The sequence below is a fragment of the Oryctolagus cuniculus genome, chromosome X, assembly GCF_051225735.1.
Source record: "Oryctolagus cuniculus isolate XC-2025 breed Fujian yellow rabbit chromosome X, ASM5122573v1, whole genome shotgun sequence".
Lineage (NCBI taxonomy): Eukaryota > Metazoa > Chordata > Mammalia > Lagomorpha > Leporidae > Oryctolagus > Oryctolagus cuniculus.
Window position 1 is genome coordinate 108818081 of NC_142888.1, and position 16779 is coordinate 108834859.

Sequence of the window (16779 nt, forward strand, 5' to 3'; positions counted from 1 at the left end):
AGGAGCAGCCGGGACCAGAACCAGCGCCCATATGGGATGCCGGTGCTTCAGGCCAGGGCGTTAACCCACTGTGCCACAGCGCCAGCCCCTCCTATAGGTGTTGACCTTGCAAACATAGATCAAGTTGAACTCAAGGAGAACATCTTTAAAAACATGAAAATATTGAACTATATTTTTGGATTTTAAAAATTATAATGCGTATCATTTTAAAATAGAGGAATACAGAAAAAAACTAAAAATCAAAAAATCATCTGTAGCCCCAGAACTCAGTGAGGATTGCACAGGCTTTAAAATCAAGCAAATATCGGGGCCAGTGCTGTGGCAGAGCAGGTAAAGCCACTGCCTGCAAATAATTAAAAATTATTTCATTTTTCCAGTTTTACTTCAATGTAAAGCATTCCTTTGAACTGTTATTTGTTGACTTCTTCTCATGAATGTATTTGTTTTAAAACTGGGGTGTTCCCACTCCCACCAACCCACTCCAGCATGAAGGGGAACTATTCCATGATAAATTCAGAAACACAACTTGCAAAGTGTAACCTAGAATGACTTTAGATCATTTGTTGTGTGTGTGTGTATAGAGTGATTAATAGGTCATCTGGGATTTCATTCAGAAAGAGAGAAATTTAGCAGTTTGTACTTATGATTACAGTATTTTTATGAGAGACCAGTGTAGCTCTCAGTCATATGTCTAATGTTTAAAAATTCTGAATATATGACACCAAAAGGTTGTATTGCTAACAGCCTGCACAATTTGTTGTAAAGCCTGATTTGTTGTCAGAAAAATTGTGCAAATTAGCCAGTATGCAGATAGACCACAGGTCAAAATAAAACCCTAAGCTTTAGAGTACAAATTTGCCTAATGAACTAAAAAGTTAGGGTTTTAAAGACCATTACAATTTCACCTCCTGAGACAGTTGAATTTTGAGAATGGTAGTTCCATTTTCCAGTTGTCAGCCTTTGGCTTGCCAAATAATTTCCTGACTGAAGCCTACACAGCCACTTTTTCCCCCTCAGCCCAGTCAGTGCCCCCTGGGATATGAGGAAGCAGGGTCAGAGAGAATAGATGCAAATATTCTTAGAACTCAGGCCCTGGGGTCAACGCTGTGGCATAGAAGATAAAGCCGCCACCTGCAGTGCCAGCATCCCATATGGGCACAGGTTTGAGAGCCAGCTGCTCCACTTCCGATCCAGCTCTCTGCTATGGCTTGGGAAAGCAGTAGAAGATGGCCCACGCCCTTAGATCCCTGCACCCACATGGGAGACCTGGAAGAAGCTCCTGGCTCCTAGCTTCAGATTGGAACAGCTCCAACCATTGGGACCAATTGGGGAGTGAACCAAGAGATGGAAGACCTCTCTCTCTTTCTCTGCCTCTCCTCTCCCTGTGTAACTCTGACATTCAAATAAATAAATAAATCTTAAAAAAGTGATAGTCTCAATGTTACCCTAATTTGAATTTATCTCATTAGAAATGAGGTTGAATATGTTTCTCATGCTCATTGGTCATTTGTATTTCAAAAGTCAGTCTTTTGACCAAATGATGAGAACCAGCCCAATACTGGAAAAACAAAAATGTTGCTCTGAGTGATATATGACTAATAAAAAGCCTCCAAACTCATTTCAACCTTGATTGACTCCATCACTGCTTCCAGATACATCCTGACAGACAAACCCCCGATTCTATTTCACTCCACTAAACACACCTGCAATTAGTACTTTACTGGTCAACAGCAGAAGCTCACTTGAATCTACTGCAAGTGCAAACGGAAATGAGAAAACTATGAGAACCCCAACAGAGAAATCTTCAGAAAGGCGATCTGTGATGTTCTAAAAGTTTTGTCACAAAATTACTAATTTAACCTGGAACGTATTTTGGTGTCATTTTAATTTCTGATGATTTCTAATCCTCATTTACCCCTGAAGGCTTTCTGAAAATAGAGGGGACACGCTTGGGGTGGAGGTGGGGAAAAACCTGATTCCTCAAATTGAAAGGAAAAATGGAGTAAAACTGCAAGGCTAATACGTATTGGCGTTTGATCTTTTTCATTAGGGACTAAGAGGTGGTAAAGAAGAACAAGCAACAAGATGTGCCTGGTGCTAACTGAGAGAAATTTATTGGGGAGAGGCAGAGACCTTTTTAGCTGTGAGAAAATTAGCCAGGTAAACTAATGTCTTTCCTTTTGATTCCCTCTGGGAGAAGTTAGACAGGGCCCTCTCTTGAGAGAAATGTGTTACATCTGGAAGTGGAGAGCAAGCTGCAGGAAGCTTGCTGACATGAAGTCAAGACTCTGGATGAATAGAAAGCATAAGAGATTATAAGAACAACTAATCAGTCAGAGATGCAATGTGTTAGGTGCCTTTATGTTAAATATTTACTGTGAGAATTTCAGTCCTCAATCTTCCCTGTATTACTAAATAAGCAAGTCTGAAGTCTAATAAACAAGCAATACTTTGGAAGGACACCACACCTTGGAGACTTGCGTCAATGTCTTATCTCTGCCAAACAGCACTTATGACTTGCAGCTGATAATGGGCAACTCTGCCTCTCTGCCCATCATCTCCCCATAAGGTGTGCCAAAATCACAAGGCAGCATCTTAGAAGGTTGGAATGACCCCTTGAAAATCAACATCACTGGAAAAAAGAGCTTCTTGCTTTGTACTGGCAGCAGCAAAGAACATGCAATTGAGAGCCAGAACCACAACTTTTCTGAGATGTGTTTCACAGAGAGAAATTTAAAACTTGAAAAGGCTAAGATTATGTCATTAGTTTTTTAGTGACTTTGTCAACAATGCCAGGGCTAAGTAGTAAGAGAATAAAATTAATCACTATGGAATGCTCCTGGAGCTTTAACAAGTCATGAAAGCATAACGATTAAAACTATCATTTTCATCATATGGAAAGGAGCACACAGAAGTGCTCCTTTGTTCCTGCAATTTGTTGTTGTTGTTGTTGGCTCAATTAAAATCATCACCAAATACAGCTTTCCACTAGCACATTTGAGTCATGGCCCTGTATGCCCATAGCTGCCTGCCCACACATAGACATAGACAAGCACACACAGACTTTGTTGTCAGAATGACCTGGATTTGAATCCAGACGTTTATGGCATCAAAAAGGCCAGGGTTTTTTTTTTTTTTTTTTTTTTTGGCTGTGCAATCTTGGGCAATTTACTTTAACCTCTCTGACACCCCCATCTTCATCTGCATAGCAAGGATATAATGGTCTCTACTTCATAGATTTTCTATGAGGATCGAAAGATAAACCATGTAAAATATCCAATATAGCACTGAATTGGTAAATAGGAGATGTCTTAAAACAGTAAAACATCACTACTATTCTCACCATCATCATCATTAATGCTACATAATCCTGATACTAGAGATACCTGTATATCAAAGGGTCTAGTTTATTCTGTGTGCAACAGGGTTATTATATTTATTTATTAACTTGTTTATTTTTCTGAAAGGCAGAGTTACATACAGAGTTAGTGAGAGAGAGAGAGAGAGAGAGAGAGAGAGATCTTCTATCTGCTGATTCACTCCCCCAGATGGCTGCAACTGGGGTTACTCTGGGCAAAAGCCAGGAAGCCAGAACTCCATCGGGTCTCCCAAATGGGTGACAGGAGCCCAAATACTTGGACCATCATCTACCCCTTTCCCAAGTACATTAGCAGAGATCTGGATAAGATATGAAATAGCCAGGACTGAAACCTAGGCTCTGATATGGGATGCCAGTGTCACAAGCATCAGCTTAACCCGCTGGATCACAGCACCAGGCCATATCCCACTTTCTTTTTTTATGGCTACAATGGCCAGGTCTCAGTCAAGTGGAAGCCAAGATCCCAGAGCTTCATCCAGCTCTCCCATATATCGCACTTTCCTTGACTGAAGTCTGTAACCAGAATTATGGACACACAGGCATTTGCATGGTGGAGGATATTTTGCACTTTGCCTTTATCTATTCCTTACTTTGTTTACTCAGCAATGTTTATTGAACATCTTCTATATGTTAGGCAGTTTTCCACCTTAGGAATCTACATTAGAAAAAGGAAAAGTTCCTGATCTTAGGGAATACAAATTTTAATAAAAAGGCAGATATTAAACAGGTTATCACATCAATCAAACACCAATTTAAAGAGTTTAAGTACTCTAAAGGAAACAAACAGGAACCTGGAACAAAGAGTAATAGGTATGATTTATTTTGGATATTATTATAAGGGAACAGTTCTCAAAATGAGTAATATTTAAAACTGGAATGAAGGATTCACTTTAAATACTTGGTGTTAAAATTGGATTTCCACATGAAGAAGAATGAAACAAGACCCTACCTTACACCTTACACAAAAATCCACTCAAAATGTATTGAAGACCTAAATCTACAAACTGATACCATCAAATTACTAAAGAATATTGAGGAAATTCTGCAAGACATTGGCATAGGCAAAGACTTCTTGGAAAAGATTCCAGAAGCAAAGGCAATCAAAGCCAAAATTGACAAATGGGATTACATCAATCTGAGAAACTTCTGCACTGCAAAAGAAACATCCAGCAAGGTGAAGTGGCAACTGATAGAATGGGGGGAAATATTTGCAAACTTCACAACTGAAAAAGGGTTAATAACCAGAATCTATAAGGAGCTCAAGAAATTCAACAACAACAACAAAATGAACAATCCAGTTAAGAAATGGGCAAAGGACTTGAACAGGCATTTTTCAAAAGAGGAAACTCAAATGGCCAATAGACACATGAATAAATGCTCAGAATAACTAGCTATCAGGGAAAAGGAGAAATGCAAATCAAAACCACAAGGAGATTTCACCTCACCCCAGTCAGAATGGTTCTCATACAGAAATCAACAAAGAACAAATGCTGGCAATGATGTGAGGAAAAAGGTACCCTGGTCCATTGTTGTTGGGAATGTAAACTGGTGCAGCCACTGTGGAAAACAGTATGGAGATACCTCAGAAATCTGAATATAGATCTACCACTGGGAATTTACCCACAGGAAAATAAATCAGCATCTGAAAGAATTATCTCTACCCCCATGTTTATTGAAGCTCAATTCATAATAGCTAAGATATGGAATCAACCCAGATGTCCAATAATTGAAGACTTGATAAAGAAATTATGATATAGGGGCCGACACTGTGGTGTAGTGGGCCAGAATCCCATATGGTTGCCGGTTCGTGTCCCAACTGCTCCATTTCCAATCCAGATCTCTGCTATGGCCTGAGAAAGCAGTAGAAGATAGCCTAGGTGTTTGGGCCCCTGCACCTGAATGGAAGACCCAGAAAAAGCTCCTGGCTCCTGGCTTCGGATCAGCCTTGCTCACGCTGCTGCAGCCATCTGGGGAGTCAACCAGCTGGCGGAAGACCTTTCTCTCTCTCTCTCTCTCTTCCCCCTGTCTCCCTCTCTCTCTTTCTGTCTCTGTAACTCTGCCTCTCAAATAAATAAAAAGCTTAAACAAAGAAATTATGGGCCGGCGCCGCGGCTCACTAGGCTAATCCTCTGCCTAGCGGCGCCGGCACACCGGGTTCTAGTCCCGGTTGGGGCGCCGGATTCTGTCCCAGTTGCCCCTCTTCCAGGCCAGCTCTCTGCTGTGGCCAGGGAGTGCAGTGGAGGATGGCCCAGGTGCTTGGGCCCTGCACCCCATGGGAGACCAGGAAAAGCACCTGGCTCCTGGCTCCTGCCATCGGATCAGCGCGGTGCGCCAGCCGCAGCGCGCCCGCCGCGGCGGCCATTGGAGGGTGAACCAACGGCAAAGGAAGACCTTTCTCTCTGTCTCTCTCTCTCACTGTCCACTCTGCCTGTCAAAAAATAAAAAAAAGAAATTATGGTATATATACACTATGGAATACTACACAACAATAAAAAAAGAAATCCTGCCGCTCGCAACAAAATGGGCACAATTAGAAACCATTATACTTAATGGAATAAGCCAGTCCCAGAAAGATAAATAGCATATGCTCTCCCTAATCTGTGGTAACTAATAGAGTACCTAAAAGGCAATCCATAGGAATGAAATTGACACTTTGAGATTCAATGATTTTTAACAGCCCTTGTCTTGACTGCTGAGGAACAATGGTTTCTTTTCTTCATACTATTTGCTGAATTCTTTACTTAGTGTAGGGTTTATCTTATGATTATAATGTAAACTGAAAATAGATCTTTGTAAAAAGTAAGACTCTGAATAAAAGAAAGAAGAGGAAGAAGAGTGAGAGTGTGGGTGCTAGGGAGGGTAAGGTGCCAAGTATCACTATGTCCATGAATCTGTACATAGGAAGTACATGAAATTTGCATACCTTAAATGAAATTTTTAAAAAATAATAAAAAATACAATAAATAAATATTTATTATGATCTATGAAGAGTGATGAGATGAATATACTATAATAAAGGAAAAAAGTACCAAATCCCTAAAAAAAGCAAGCACTGGTTATGTTTAAGGAACAGAAATAGGTATAGGGCTACGAGAGCAAAGGTATGGATGGGTGGTGTGACCTTCCTTCCTTCCTTTCCTCCTTCTTTCCTTCCCCCTTCCCTTCTTCTTTTCTTCAATAATAACAACTGATCACAGATACACAAATGCAGACATGTATAAACACACACAGAGAGAGAGAGAGAGAGAGAGAGAGAGAGAGAGAGACCTTACTATGTGTATATTAGCCTAGGCTTTGTGAATACATTAATGAAAAAAAAATATGTCTTCACAGTAATTAACCTTATATTATTAGGACAGGGGTAATAAACCATAACAATAAACCATGCAGTATTTAAAAAAAATAAAAGCAATTGGAAGAGTCTGAAGAGAAACAGGATAGGGATTTCAATTTTAAACACAATGATCAGGAAAAGTCTAATCAAGAATTTGAATTTTGAACAAGGATGGGAGGAATTATGTGAATGTGGAAGAAAACAACATTCCAAATAAAGGCACTAAGACAAAAGAATGCAAAATGAATTTGAGGAATACAAGGGAAGCTAGTGTGACTAGAGAGGAGTAAGCAAAACAGAGGAAAGTAGCAGATAAGTTCAGAAGGGAACAAGGGGTCAGATTCTTTAGGTACTTGTAGACCATTGTAAGAACTTTAATTAAAACCCTTCATTGAGATGTAATTCCCGCACCATAAAATTTACATTTTAAATTATACAGTCTAGTGACATTAAATATATTTGCAAATATGTGTAAATATACAATGCTTATTAGTATATTTCTCACAATTAATGAACCATACTCAGCTTCTTGTGTTTTTATCCCCAAATCCTTTTATCCCCTCTACACCTCCAAATTTCTAATAATAGACATTCTATGTTCAGATTGTCTTTTTAATTTTAGCTCCCACATATAAGGCATAACATGCAGTATTTGTATTTCTGTGTCTGGCTTATTTCCCCTAACAGGTCCATCCATTTTGCTGAAAGTGAGAGAATTTCATTCTTTTTATATAGCTGACCAATATTCCATTGTGTATATACCACATTTCCTTTATCCATGCATGTGATGATGGATAACTTGATCAACTGATTCCAAGTTGTGGACGTTGTGAACCACACTGCTATAAACATGGTGGAGCAGCTGCCTTTTCGATACAATGAGTAGATGTTTTTCAAGTATATACCTTGCTGGATCTTGTGGCAGTATCACTTCTAGGTTTTGAAGAAATTTCCATACTGTTCTCCTCAGTGGCTACACTAATTTACATTCCAACCAAGAGTGTATAAATGTTCCCCTTTCTCTACATCCTCATGAATTTTGTTGCTCTCTGCCTTTTTGACAAGAGCCACTCTGACTGGCATGAAGTGATATCTCCCTGTAGTTTTGATTTCCATTGCCTGATGGCTAATGATGTTGAGCATTTTTAATATATTCGTTCGCTATTCTTTTGAGAACTGTCTACTCAGGACTTTTGCCCATTTCTTAACTGGATTGGTTGCTTTTTTCTGGTTGATTTCTTTGAGTTGCTGATATGTTCTGAATATTAATCTTTTGTCAGATAAGTAGCTTGTTTCCCCCCTTATGTTGGATGTCTCTTCACTCTACTGATTGTTTCATTTACTGCTTGTTTCATTTACTGAAAGAAGCTTCAGGATTTGATATAATCCCATTTGTCTAGTGCTGCTTTAGTTGCCTGCATCTTCAGGTCTTATCCAAGAAGTCATCACCTACAAGAATGATTTGAAGTGTGTGCCCTATGTTTCCTTCTGGCAATTCTATAGATTCAGGTGTTTAATTGTGAGTTGATTTTTGTATCTGGCTAGAGGTAGGGATCTTATTTCATTCTTCTACTTATACAAATCCAGTATTGTCTGCATTATCTTTTGGAAACACTAATCTTACTCCAACATGTTCTTGGCACATTTGTCACAAATCAGTTGGCTGTATTTATGAGGATTAATTTCTTGGCTCTCCATTCTGTTCCAATGATGTTTGTGCCAGTATTTACATCAGTATCATGCAGTTTTCATTAAGAAAGCTTGGTAGTATGCTTTTTTTTGACAGGCAGAATTAGACAGTGAGAGAGACAGAGAGACAGAGAGAAAGGTCTTCCTTCCATTGATTCACCCACCCCAATGGCCACTAAGGCCGGCACGCTGCACGGATCCAAAGCCAGGAGCCAGGTGCTTCCTCCTGGTCTCCCATACGGGTGCAGGGCCCAAGCACTTGGGCCATCCTCCACTGCCTTCCCGGGCCACAGCAGAGAGCTGGACTGGAAGAGGAGCATCCGGAACAGAATCCAGTGCCCTGACCAGGACTAGAACCCGGGGTGCCGGCGCCACAGGCAGAGGATTAACCCAGTGAGCCACGGCGCTGGGCTGTAGTATGCTCTGAAGTGAATGTTGTGATGCCTCTAACTTGATTATTTTCTCCCTTCAGGATCACTTCAGTGATTCTGGCTCTTTTATGACTCCATATGAATTTTTTAATAGATTTTTTCTAATTCTGTAAAGAATATCATTGATATTTTGAAAAAGATTGCATTGAATCTATAGATTGCTTTAGGTAGTACAGATATTTTAACAATATCAACTCTCCCAATCCATTAGCAAGGAACATCCTTCCACTTTTTATGTGTCCTTGATGATTTCCTTAATGTTTTATTATTAATTGCAGCTATCTTTCATTTCTTTGATTACACTTAGTCCAAAATACTTGATTTTGTAGCTATTGCTAATAGGATTTCTTTTCTGATGTTTTTCAGCAAGATCATTATTGGTGTATGAAACTGCTACTGCTGGGACCAGCACTGTGGCTTAGCAGGTAAAGCTGCCAGCTGCAGTGCTGGCATTCCACACATCACTTTTGATGTATTCAGTTTTTGCATGTAAACACATCTACACATTTCATCCTGTGAGACATATAATACAATTGTTATTTTATCTCCTTGGAATATTTTTCAAAAAGAAAATCAATTTGGAATCTGGTAATGGCAGAGTGACCTGTTTTGGACCATTGTCTCATAGGTTTAAAAAAGAAACTTCTTGGCCGGCACCATGGCTCACTAGACTAATCCTGTGCCTTGTGGCTCCGGCACACCGGGTTCTAGTCCTGGTCGGGGCGCCAGATTCTGTCCCGGTTGCCCCTCTTCCAGGCCAGCTCTCTGCTATGGCCAGGGAGTGCAGTGGAGGATGGCCCAAGTCCTTGGGCCCTACACCCTATGGGAGACCAGGATAATTACCTGGCTCCTGCCATTGGATCAGCGTGGTGCGCCAGCCGCGGCGGCCATTGGGGTGGGTGAATCAACGGAAGGAAGACCTTTCTCTCTGTCTCTCTCTCTTACTATCCACTCTGCCTGTGAAAAAAAAGAAACCTCTTTACAAAGCATTAAAAATGAACTATTTGAAAATATTGGAGAGCATGCAAAAGCAGGTAGAAACTGGAGTGCATTCAAATGTTGAAATAAAGAAACCACACTGGGCCAAATCCATAGCTATGCAGCTTTTCCCTAAGGGCACTTCTCAGGAGACGTGATGTGAGGTAGCCAGTACACAAACAGAAATCTCAAGTGATATTGATGCTTGAAGGTATTAGAGTATGGGGTTGAGGTTTACCAGAGTAGCTACAAATTTAAGGGAATAATTTTAAAAAGGAGAGTGCAACAGAGAGGTGAGCCCCAATTCTTATGTGAAACTCCCACCAGTTTAGAGGACCCCTGAAATAGACATGTCCAGAGAAAATAATAAGAAAACTTGCAGCAAACAACAAGTCAGCTCTTGCTGAAGTTGTCACAATAAGGGAGTAGAGCTTGAATTCAAACAATTTAGAGAATGGTACTAAATACCGTAGGATTTTAAAGGTTATACTAAAAGATTAAGGATCCATCATGACACTAAGCAAACCTAAGTAAGACTCACACCAGCAAAGTGTAAAATAAGGCATGGAAAGTTTAAGATGGGGCCAAAGTTGTGGCATAGAACGTACGTGGAGGGCACAGGCACCCATGGCTTGGGGCCCCAGCCGCTGAGTCTACGCACCAATGCTGAAAGGGAGGTGAGGCAAAACCACCGTAGCCCAAGACAATGGCAGGAAAGCGGCAAGAAGAGCCTACAGGGAACAAGGCTTGAAGCCCCATGGGGGAAGTACACCAGCCTAACTAGAGGAGAGAAAAAAAATAAAAGGGAGCTGTACTGACAAGATTCTCTCTCTCCACTCACCTTACAAAGGTTAAGAAGAAAACAGAGCAGGAGCCATTTAGGACATACGTAAGAGCTGCGCTAGCTCAGGGCTGCACCAGCCCTCACCCAAGCAGAAAAAACATGATTCTGGTGGTGAGAAATAACAGGAGATTAAGAATGTGTGGAGCTTATGATCTGGGACTGTGAAAAAAAAAACTGAGGGTGTGTGTGAGAACTCAGGGTGTGGCTGAGACATGAGTAGTCTCTGTGGGAGATGCCACAAGATCAGTAACCTTGGCAACCTGGTGAGAGACACTGCAGGGGAATCTGAGCTTACACTGAGGACTGCACAGATCCTTTGTGTGGTCCTTGAGACAGAGCAGACAAATATTATACCCACTGGGGCTAGCACTCAGGCACTGATTGCCATCAAGGAGAAAAGCTCAGTTGAGTGGAATTACTTCCCTTCTGAATAAAAAAAGAGAGAGAGAGAAGATTTACCATGCCAAACTTGGGTGTGTCACCTTTGGCACACCCTTAACCCTGAAGAACTGAACAGATCTCTCTGGCCACACCCACCACAAGCCTCTAGAGATTTACCAAAAGCAGACAGTCCACTAAATCTAGAGTCATAGTATCACGAGAAAAGCCACCACAGCAAGAAAAAAAGAAGAAACCAAAGAATATCTCTAAAATGCCAAACAACAAATGCAGAAACTGAGGAAACAAGAACAAGGCAGACATCATGACGCTCCCTAATGAACATGACACTCCAATGCAAGATTATGAAGATTATGAGATAGAAGAAAGACAAGATACGGATTTCAAAAAATTTATGATAAGAACATTTAGAAGTTCTCAAAAACAAATTCATGAGCCGGCGCCGTGGCTCAATAGGCTAATCCTCCACCTTGCGGCGCCGGCACACCGGGTTCTAGTCCCGGTTGGGGCGCCGGATTCTGTCCCGGTTGCCCCTCTTCCAGGCCAGCTCTCTGCTATGGCCAGGGAGTGCAGTGGAGGATGGCCCAGGTGCTTGGGCCCTGCACCCCATGGGAGACCAGGAAAAGCACCTGGATCCTGGCTCCTGCCATCGGATCAGCGCGGTGCGCCGGCTGCAGCGGCGGCCATTGGAGGGTGATCCAACGGCAAAGGAAGACCTTTCTCTCTGTCTCTCTCTCTCACTGTCCACTCTGCCTGTCAAAAATAAAAAAAAAAAAAAAAAAAAAAAAAAAAAACAAATTCATGAACTAGAGAAATCCATACAGGACAGGATAGAAAATCTCTCATATGAATATGAAATCTTAAAGAAGAATCAAAATGAAATGAGGAATTTAGTAGAACATGAAATTGAGATATTGAAGAGAAATCAAAATGAAATGAAGAATTCAGTAGAACAAATGACAAACACATTTGAGAGCCTTAAAAACAGAATCAGTGAGATAGAAGAGAGAATATTGGACTTAGAAGACAGAGCACAGGAAAGTATATAGTCAAACCAAAGAAAAGAAGAGGAAATTAGAAATCTAAAAAGTGTTGTTGGGAATCTACAGGACACTATTTAAAAACCCAACAATTGGTTCTAGAAGTTCCTGAAGGCATGGAGAGGGAGAAAGGATTATAAGGCCTTTTGAGTGAGATACTAGCAGAGAACTTCACTGGTTTTGGAGAAGGAAAGAAACATCCAAATACAGGAATCACATAGAACCCCCAATAAACATAACCAAAAGAGATCCTCACTACTACACATTGTAATCAAACCCACCACAGTGAAACATAAAAAAAAAGATTCCAAAATGTACAAGAGAGAAACGTCAGATTACTCTCAGAGGATCTCCAATTAGAATCACAGCAGACTTATCATCAGAAACCCTACAGGCTAGGAGGGAATGGTGAGGTATACCCCAAGGAATAAGAGAAAAAAACTGCCATCCAAGAATATTATATACAGCAAACCTCTCATTTGTGAATGAAGGTGAAATAAAGACCCTTCATAGCAAACAGAAATTGAAAGAATTTGTCACACTCGTCCAGTCCTGCAAAATATGCTTAAAGATGTGTTACACACAGAAACACAGCCATCAATATAAATGAAGGTAAATGAAGAAAACCTCCCAGTAAAAGATCACAGGAAAGTCAAAGCATATATTAGGAATATCTTTGGGAAAATTGCAGGGCAAAGTCACTATTTATCAAAAGTCACATTGAATGTAAATGGCCTTAACTCTCCAGTTAGAAGACACAGACTGGCTGAATGGATTAAAAACCAAAACCCATCTATTTGCTGCTTACAAGAAACACACCTTTCCAACAAAGATGCATGCAGAATGAAAGTGAAAGGTTGGAAAAAGATATTCCATGCCAACAGAAATGAAAAAAGAGCAGGCATAGCCATCTTAATATCAGACAAAATAAACTTTAACACAAAAACTGTTAAGAGAGACAAAGAGGGGCACTGTATAATGATTAAGGGATCAATTCAACAGGAAGATGTAACTATTATAAATGTATATGCACAAAATGACAGGGCACCGGTTTATTTAAAAGATATGTTAAGGGACTTAAAGGAAGACTTAGACTCCAATACAATAGTTTTCGGGGACTTCAATACTCCACATGCAGAAACAGACAGATCAACCAGACAGAAGATCAACAAGGAAACAGCAGATTTAATCGACACTATAGCCCAAATGGATTTAACAGATCTCCACAGAACTTTTCATCCTACACTTAAAGAATTTACATTCTTCTCAGCAGGACATGGAAACTTCTCTAGGATTGACCACATACTAGGCCATAAAGCAAGTCTCAGCAAATTCAAAAGAATTGAAATCATACCATGCAGCTTCTCAGACCACAGTGGAATGAAGTTGGAAATTAGCAACTCAGAAATCCCTAGAGCATATGCAAACACATGGAGATTGAACAACATCCTCCTGAATGAACAGTGGTCACAGAAGAAATCAAGAGAAATCAAAAATTTTCTGGAAGTAAATGAGGATAACAATACAACATACCAAAACTTATGGGATACATCAAAAGCAGTGTTAAGAGGAAAGATTATAGGTGCCTACATCAAGAAAATGGAAAGGCACCAAATAAATGAGTTTCCAATGCATCTCAGGGATCTAGAAAAACTGCACCAAACCAGACCCAAAACTAGTAGGAGAAGAGAAATAATTAAAGCTAGAGAAGAAATCAACAGAATTGAATCCAAAAAACATTACAAAAGATCAGCCAAAAAGAATGACCTAAATGAAAGATCTCTGTGAGTGAAATCTCAGTGGAAAGAATAGACCATCAAAGAACTAGGTACCTTTCTCTGAAGGGAGGAGAGAACTTCCACTTTGACTATGGCCTTGTCTAAATAAGATCGCAGTTGGTGAACTCAAGAGACTTCCATAGCTTTGGCAGCTCATGGCAAGAGCCTCGGGTGATTAGTCACACCATAAAAAAAAGTGCCAATTGTTAAATCAACAACAGTAGTCACTGTGCACTTACTCCCCATGTAGGATCTCTGTCCTTAATGTGTTGTACTATGTGAATTAATGGTATAACTAGTACTCAAACAGTATTTTATACTTTGTGTTTCTGTGTGGGTGCAAACTGTTGAAATCTTTATTTAATATATACTAAATTGATCTTCTGTGTATAAAGATAATTGAAAATAAATCTTGATGTGAATGGATGGGAGAGAGAGTGGGAGATGGGAGGGTTCTGGGTTGGAGGGAGGTTTTTGGGGAAAATGCCGCTATAATACAATTTTGTACTTTGGAAATTTATATTTATTAAATAAAAGTTTTAAAAAATAAGAAACAAGCAAAAAAAAAGAGTTTGAACAATGAATGCTGCCTGTCACATTGATAGTGAAACCACCATAACAGTTCATTCCTCTATGATGGGAGGGGAGGAGGGAGCAGATGATCACACTCAGGAAATTGTTTGAAGGAAAGTAAGGGGTGAATGGATCACTAGGGGAATCTGATTATCAAAATGTTTACCTGGGTAGTCTCAGTATCATGATACAGCAGGCAAGGGAAATAAGAAGTATTGTCCAAGGGACTCTGTCCCTTGAGTATCCAAAAGAAAGAACTTTATGGCAATTAAATTCATAACCATTAAATATTTGCTTTCTATTTCAGTGCATGTTTCCTTATTCAAGTGACTGACTCCAGTTGGAAATACCTTGGGGACTCCCAGGTAAAGCCTCTATGGGAATGTGGTGTTACAGTAAGCAGGATATGAGGTGTGGTTTCTTCTTGGACACTACACAGAGGCAGTTCTGGGTCCAGCTACTAAAAGCTGATAGGTCTAACTTCATACAGGCAGTGTAGCTATCATTTTTTCAGAATCAAAGGAGAGGTCTTTCAGTTTGTGCCAAAATTACAAAGAGTTTTAGAAGCTTGCCTAAACACTTTTCCATATTTCTTGCAACATCAGAAGGCTATTCAAATTAACCTCACCTATTCAGGTATTTAACAGCAATATACTCCCTTTCAGAGATAAAAGGAGTCTTTCCTTCTGGAGAGCTTCTTATTAATGGCTCTTATCTGGTCAGATTTCACCAGGCAGACCACAGGAAGTTGCAGATCCTAGCACTGCCCGGATATTGGACTTTCTCCCACATCTCTGCCTAGGAACTGCCAGCTGAGTTATTGCTGTCAGAGAATTACACAGTGTGTCTGGCCTTTGGGGTTATCTGATCAGCACAAGCATTGGAGAGTAAGTTTACCAACCCCCCATCCAAGGAATTATAAACTCAGAGTCATAGGCTTGTAATAACCTAAAAGTTTATCTTTTTCAACTTACACCCAATGTCTCTGCCACTTAAGCAGCACATTTAGGCTCCTATAATTAAAATAATAACAATAATAATAGAACAGAAGTAAATTTAAGTGTTCACTATGCATTAGAGGTAATATTTTATGTATAATCTAATTTAATGTTCTTAATCTCACTGAGATGGAGATTATTTTACAGATGACAAAACTTAAACTAAGAGAGGTCAGGTGGTTTGGCCAAGTTCACATGGAAATGGCAAAGCCAAGATTCAAACCCAGGTCTGTCTACAGAGATCATGACTCTAAAAACCATATTTTTTCACAACTTAAATATCTAGGATAACATCAACCTTTAATATTTCATCATATTGTTTCTAAAAATTGACCCATATTTGTCGCAAGGTCTACATTATGTTGCATTCAGAAAATTTGGTTACCATGCTTCATATTTCTTTTTCCCCCTTCTTTGCCCAGCAATAGTGTTACTGGAGAAGGCAGGGTTTTTGTCTTTGCGCAAGAAAAAATTCAGACATGAGAGAGTAGTGGAAAGCAAAATAGCAAGGTTTATTAGGGTAGGGACATTCATAAGAACAGGTGGGCACCTCTCCAGACAGAGCCTGAGAGAGAGTGCCCAGTTGCTCAGACTGGGGGATAGTGAGGTTACATGGTTGAGTGGAGAGATTACACCTGGGCAGGCCAGGCGGGCAACTCAGCAGAGAGGCAGAGGGCTGAGCTCGCAGTCCGGTTGAGGTCGGGGGCTTTTAAGGGGATGGGCCTTGCCTTCCTGCCTCTTCTCCTCCTGGAACAAAGGACATTTTGGATGTAAATATGAAAAATTCCTTTCTGAGTTTTCCCCCTGAAGTTATCAGACGGGGGAAGCCTGGCTAGCATCGCCCCACCTTAGAGGATCCTTTGAGGAAGGATGGTTAATGGGGTAGAAGGGGCAAGGAATTTGAAGTGCAGATACTGGATTGCACCTGGAAGGTTATTGGGATAACTTTGAGATGCAGATGCTGGACCTAGATGTCAACTCCTTAGGCCTTTGTCACACATGTAAGCTCATTTCTGACTTCCTACCTAACAACAGCAACCAATATATTTTATTTTTAATATTAATCATTCATTCTGTAGTGAGAAAAATTATTGGTAATCAAATCATAAAATTCAAAGACAAAATAAAAATGCCTCTTGAAGGCAGCAGGGTAAATTTGGAGCCAAAGATAGACCCATCAGAACGATAAATAAGAATACCCCCAAAGTTTCATCAAGTTCACTTTTAAATAAACTAAATATCTCCTGGTTAAAATACATCTCTCCTGTTCACTGAATACCATAACAGAGCAGCAAAATTTGTCTTTCTGACTTGTTTAAAGTTATTTGTCTTCAGA